Below are 7,007 nucleotides of genomic sequence, written 5' to 3'. Positions count from 1 at the left end.
TTGAGAGCCCTGAAAAGTGTTATATGAAGACTGCTATGAAAAATGAGAACATATTTGTTAAGGTTGCTGAAAATTGTTATAAAACTTCTTTCCTTTCCCTTTTGGTTTGAAGTTATTCCCCTTGAAGTTGTTGTAAGTCCTTGAACCACTATGAGAAACAAAGGCAAAATGAATATTCATATGTGGCATTTGATTTGGAAGTGACATTTGTTTTAATACTGGGATTTGAGATATTTGAGGATGTGAAGAAACATAACCAAAAAGATTATGAGATGAACTATGACCTGCATCACCAAAATATGGTTTTGAACTAGAGGATTCTCCAACATCATTGATTGAATTAGAAGCATACATTAGTGGAGGCCTGTTTAATAACTTCTTCCCAAGTAGCTTATTCAACTTTCAGCTAAGATCTCAACTCTTTTAAAGATACAAGGTTCTCCATGCCCCATATAACTGCCTTGATAGTATTGAACTCAGGAGGAAGACTTCTAAGAACAACAATGACAATATCCTCATCTGAAATAATCACTCCAACAATAGCAAGTTAATTCTTATAATCTTTAATTCTCCGCAAGTACAAGTCAATAGACTCTGGTCCTTTCTATATGTTTTGCAAATCAATCTTCATTTGAACTACACTTGTTATAGTCATGTTAAAAAACCTTTCCCTCATATTGGTCCACATTTCTTTTGAACTCTGACAACTAATGACATAGGACAATGCAGTAGTAAACATTGTAGCAGTGATAAGAGTCATGAAGGCTTTATCATGAATCTTCCACACTTTGTAATTGTGAGTAAGATTTTGTGGATTAGCAACAATTTCCTCATCAGGGTCAGAATCATTATATTTATCCGGACAGGGAATATATCCATCAACAAAACCAATAATTTCATTTCCCTCCAACAAAAGTCCCAAGTAACATAGTTGGAATCATCCAATTTCACTGTAATAGTGTTACCAACACTAGGAATCAATGAGGAAATTGGTGATTGAGTAAGTGCTAATTGAGCAACAGTAACCATGATGATGAATACAAAATCGACTTTTCTTCAAGGCTAAGAAAGCAACCAAATCACAGAATTCTTCAACAAGATTTACCACAGACGAATAACAATATGTAAGCAGACAATGATTGTAGTAAGAAAATAGATCAACAACACAATATTCTTCATACTAGAGACGATCAAGAAAAGCTGGACAACTCAATTTCGTGGACAATCACAAACTAGCAAAACGAAATTAGGATAACACTACAACGCAACACCTTCAATCGACAAGAAGATCAACAATTTACTGAGTAACTTCAAGAAAATCAATCACCGACTTACTGACGAAAAATGCCCAATTTTTTCTAGGGTTTTAGTCATCGACTTAGCTCCTCGAAGCAACAAGAGCAACTACCACCAAGAACGAAGCACCAGAAAAAAGAGACGAGACGAGCGAAAGCACATGAATCATTAACCGATGACGATGTTACCCTTTGCCAGCGAAGATACCATGACAACAATAATAGAGAAGTGTACAAAAGAAGACATGAATACAGAGAGAGATTTCGTAATGAGAGAAAGTAGAGAGAGAACTGAAGTAATAAATATTCAACAATATTTCATTGAATTGATTACTCCAACATCTGTTTTATATACATACAAACCCCTTATAACTAACTCAAGATTCTCTACTATACTTGTTTGTACCATACTTGACCAATCCCGAAACTACTGAGCACCGGTCAACGTTATACTGTCAAGGACCCAGAAGAGTTTCCCTCCAACCAGGAGGCTAATCACAGTGCAACACTTGTCTACATCAGAAGCAAATCACATTGCGACACGTGTCAACATCAGAAGCCAATCACAACACGACACGTGTCAATGTCAAAACAAAGCTAGAAACTCTTCTATAAAAGGAAATCATTCTCCCACAATATTTCCTAATGTCATTTGTACTAAATTATTCACTTGTACTCACTAAATGAGAGCTTGAACCTATGTACTTGTGTAAACCCTTCACAATTAATGAGAACTCCTCTACTCCGTGGACGTAGCCAATCTGGGTAAACCACGTACATCTTGTGTTTGCTTCCCTATCTCTATCCATTTACATACTTATCTATACTAGTGATCAGAGCAATGAAGAGAAGGTCACAAACTTAACACTTTCTGTTGTACCAAAGCCCTCACTGATTTTGTGCATAAACATTTGGCGCCGTCTGTGGGAACGACTCTTGTTCCCACTTTCTTCAGCTTTGTTAAGCTGGTTTCCACCATTTGTACACTCTTTTTTTACCAGGGAGTGAAAGAAGCCACAACACACAGAATGACACCCCTCTTGCACCTGGTGCGAAGCAACGAAATAAGGAACAAAAGAAGTTTGCTCTTCAGGCTAAAGTCGATAAGCTGGAGGCTCAGAACAACAAGATGGCGATCAAGAATAAGATCCTCCAAGAGTAGTATGAGAACATCTTTGAGATGCTCCATGAGGCTAGATATACTAAAACACACGAGCTCATCACCCCTGTGGAAGTCAGCCATCAACTGGGTGCCCTCCAACACGGAGGGTCATTTGCCCTTGACATGGGTATTCCTGTTGGGGAGCGAGCTACTCATCGAAATGGTGACCAACATGAGACTTCTCTCAACCCAGCTGCTTCGACCCGAAACAGGAGGAGTGGAGGAAGGCACCTCTTTACAGAAGGAGTAGAAAGATCGAAAGCCGTCTTTTGTGACTGTCGAGACTTCCTAAAGTAACGTCGAGACAATCTCATCCATGTAAGCTTGAAGATCAATGACCCAAGGGTCTCTGAAAGACTTGGTCCCCTCTCATGTCCCAGGCCGGTTACCAATTTGGGGAAGGGGAAACAAGTTTTAGAGGAACACGAAGGTATAGGGGACTCAGAGATGTTCCGACAGACATACCTTGGAAGTTAGTACGGCGAGTCCAGGGAAAAATCACATGCTCTGGATCAAACCTTTCTACTTCCAAGAGGAGATGGAGATTTACGAAAGAAAGCTCCACTGGTACATGACTCCACTCAGGACCCTCTTATTCTACAGCTTCTTAAGGAAGTAAACAAGTTCAAGGCCAAACGACAAGCTGAGATACCAAATTAAAACCAACCTAGGCCTGGCCCTCTTACAAGGAAGATCCTTGACACCTTCCTTAAAGCAAAGACAAAGCAGAAGCTTGGCTTGCAACTCTATACTGGAAAGGATGACCCGATTGAACACCTTAACCTCTTTGAGTCCACCATGGCATACCGAATGCACACCGACGAATAATGATGTCTTCTCTTCCCTTCCACCCTCTCTAGCGGAGCTCTAAACTGGTGTTACCGTCTTCCACCTGAGACGGTAGACTTATTTGAGGAATTGAGGAAACTGTTTGCTTCTCAACATATTTTCCAGACCGATCGCTTGCACTCTGCGGATGACTTGTACACTATTCGCCAGAAGCCAGATGAGTTATTACGTATGTATGATGGCCGCTTCAGCCATGAGTATTCCTGTTGTGCCGAGGCAGATGACAAGAATGCCCTCAAAGCCTTCACGACAGGTCTACGTGATTGTTTCTTCAAGTACATGATCAATGCCAACACTTGGAAGACTTACTCTAAGGTGATGGCACAGGCTTACAACCATGCCTCGGCTAAGGCAATGACATATCAAGGGAAACCCCTCACAGCCACCCCTTATCAGCAAGTAAGGAGTGAAAGCCAGATCCAACCAAATGAGAAGACCTTGACCTTCCAAACGGCAGCGATGCCTCCATCTGCCTTACTTAATACTTCACCAAGTCAACAGACATATTAATCTTAGGGCAAAAGGAAAGATTTCCATCCTCACCAGTCTCATTTTAGTAAAAGGAGTAAGGGACACTATCGCGATAACCAAGGGTATCGCCACGATAATGCTCGCCCCCAGGCAGTCAACACAGTTGGCCAAGCACATGTTAGGATAGGCCCTACCCAGAGGTACGAGACATACACACCTTTGAACGCCACATGTGTGGCCATTTACCCCAGCATAGCACACCTGATACCGAAACCAATGCCGAGGCAGCCGGGTTACAAGCCCACGAAGAACACAGGCAAGTTTTGCTGCTACCACGAGTATACCGGCCATGACGGCGAGAAATGTATCACCATTCGTGATCATATTGAAGCTTTAGCGTATGAAGGAAAAATTGATCGATTCCTTCTTCACCCTTCAAGGGATAATCGTAACCAACGCCAAGTGAATGTAATATATTCCATAAGCGGTGGCACACCCATATCTGAATCTTCCAATAGGGCCATGAAAAACAGTGAATGAGCTTTAAGACCTGGCCACCAAATGTTTCACATGGAAGACATCATGGGAGGCAAGTACCAAAAGCCTAACTGTGATCTAATATGTTTCTACCCTAAGGAAGAAAGAGGTATCATCTACCCTCACAACAACCCACTAATCATGGAGGCTCACATAGCCAACTTTGAAGTACGACGAATCTTGGTAGACACGGGGGCTTCGGTTAATATCATGTTTACTAAAGCTTTCAGGGCACTTAATGTAATTGAACACTTGCTCGATCGCTCGATTTCTCCTCTGATAAGCTTCTCCGGTGATATCGTGCAACCTATAGGGAGCATACACTTACCTTTCACCATTGGTACATGCCCTTACACAGCTACCATTACCACTAACTTCTTGGTAGTTGATTGCCTAACGGCATACAATGTCATCTTTGGACGCACATGCATCAATGATCTCAAGGCCATGGTATCCACACATATGTTGTTGATGAAATTTCCAACCTCCTATGGCAATGGTTACATCAGAGGAGATCAACTTAGTGCATGGTCATGTTACAACACTTCGGTCAAGCAACAACGCCTGCATGTGCCTAAGGAAACCTTTTCTATACATGACCAAGCCATAAAGACCAGCTCGGACGAAGCCAACTTGGATCTTCACGGTGGCAACAGTCAACCCAACGATTCTCGATATGACTCTTTCACCCAGAAAGCACAACCCGCTGAAGAGCTGGAGAAGGTTTCTATATTAAAAGATTATCCAGATCGCATGGTGAAGATTGGCACCACCTTGTCACCACCCATTCGGTTGGCATTGATCTCTTTTTTGCAAAAGAACACTAAGGTCTTCACCTGGTCATACGAAGACATGCCAGGCATCTCTCCCGATATCATATGTTATCGCTTGAGTATTGACCCCGAGACCAAGCCGGTGAGACAGAAACGAAGATCTTATGACGCTAAACAATATAAAGCAATGAAGGCAGCAGTTGAAAAACCCAAAGGCATAGGCTTCATCCGTGAAGTCAATTACCCAACATGGGTAGCAAATGTGGTCCTTGTTAAGAAAAATCTGACCAAAGAAAGACTCCTGCTCCAAAAGGTCTTGTGGAGAATGTGTGTCGACTACACCGATCTAAACAAAGGATGCCCGAATGATAGCTTTCCTCTTCCTCTCATTGACATACTTATAGACTCTACAGCAGGGTGTGAACTCCTGAGCTTCATAGATGTTTACTCAGGATACAACCAAATCCTCATGAACCCTCCAGACCAAGAACACATAGCCTTCACTACTGATAGTGGACTATATTGCTATAAAGTCATGCCCTTCGGCCTAAAGAATGCAGGGGCGACTTGTCAAAGACTAGTCAATTCGATGTTCGCCGAACAGATTGGAAGAGCATGGAAGTTTATATTGATGATATGCTAGTCAAGAGCAAACATGTTGACCAACACATCACCAACTTATCTGAAACTTTCACCATTCTGAAGAGGTATTGAATGAGGTTGAACCCTAACAAATGTGCCTTCGGCGTAAGCTCTAGCAAATTCTTAGGCTTCATGATAAGCCAACGAGGCATTGAGGCTAATCCCAAGAAGATCAAAGCAATTCTCGACATGAAGGAACCGGTAACTTCAAAAGACTTCCAGAGCCTTACTGGCAAGGTGGCAGCCTTAACTAGGTTCATCTCTAAGGCCATAAACAGATGTGCTCCTTTCTTCAAAGCACTTAAGGGAAGTAAGAAGTACATTACATGGACTGATAAATGTGCCGAGGCATTCAAGAACCTCAAAGACTACATGAGTAAAGCCCCTCTGCTCTTCAAACCTGAGGTTGGTGACACTCTCATTATCTATTTGTCGGTATCGACTTCAGCAGTAATTTCTGTTCTCATTTGAAAAGATGGTAATGTTAAACGACCTGTCTACTACGCTAGCAAGGCCTTACAAGATGCAGAGACACGATACTCCAACATTGAGAAATTGGCTCTAGCATTGGTCATGTCTGCTCGAAAACTTCACCCTTACTTCCAAGCACACTTTATCATCGTGCTTACCAATCATCCTCTTTGATAGATACTCCAAAGTCCTGACATTTCGGGGCGAATGATAAAATGGGTGATAGCATTGGGTGAGTTTGACATCTCCTACCAACCAATGCCAGCTGAGTAGGGCCAAGTAGTGGCAGACTTCATCGCCGACTTTACATATCTTGTTGACATTGTTTCTACGCCTAAAGAAGTGGTTTCATTACCCTCGGAAGCTCATAAAATAGAACCAACAGCTCCAGCATGAAGTCTATATGTTGATGGCTCATCCAACCAACAAGGTTGTAGAGCAGGACTAGTCCTTACGACCACTGACAAAGTGGCGATGGAGTATGCTCTTCGTTTCAAATTCAAGGTGTCAAACAATGAGGCCGAATATGAAGCCCTCATAGCAGGCTTACGTTGAGCCAAACACCTTGGGGTTAAACGAATTGATATCTTCAGTGACTCCCAATTGGTGGTTAACCAAGTCACCAACAACTTTGACGCTAAGGATAGCTCCATGGCAGCATATCTGGCACAAACACAATTATTGCTCAAGCACTTCCAATATCAGATCACCTAAATTCCTCGAGCGGCAAACAGTCATGCAGATGCTTTGGCTCACCTCGCCTCAGCGGTGGAAGACAAGATTATGAGAAAAATTCAGGTCGAATTG

This window comes from Malus sylvestris, chromosome 9 (genome assembly GCF_916048215.2).
Source record: "Malus sylvestris chromosome 9, drMalSylv7.2, whole genome shotgun sequence".
NCBI lineage: Eukaryota > Viridiplantae > Streptophyta > Magnoliopsida > Rosales > Rosaceae > Malus > Malus sylvestris.
The sequence above is the reverse complement of the archived record's forward strand: the minus strand, read 5'-3'. Positions refer to the sequence as shown.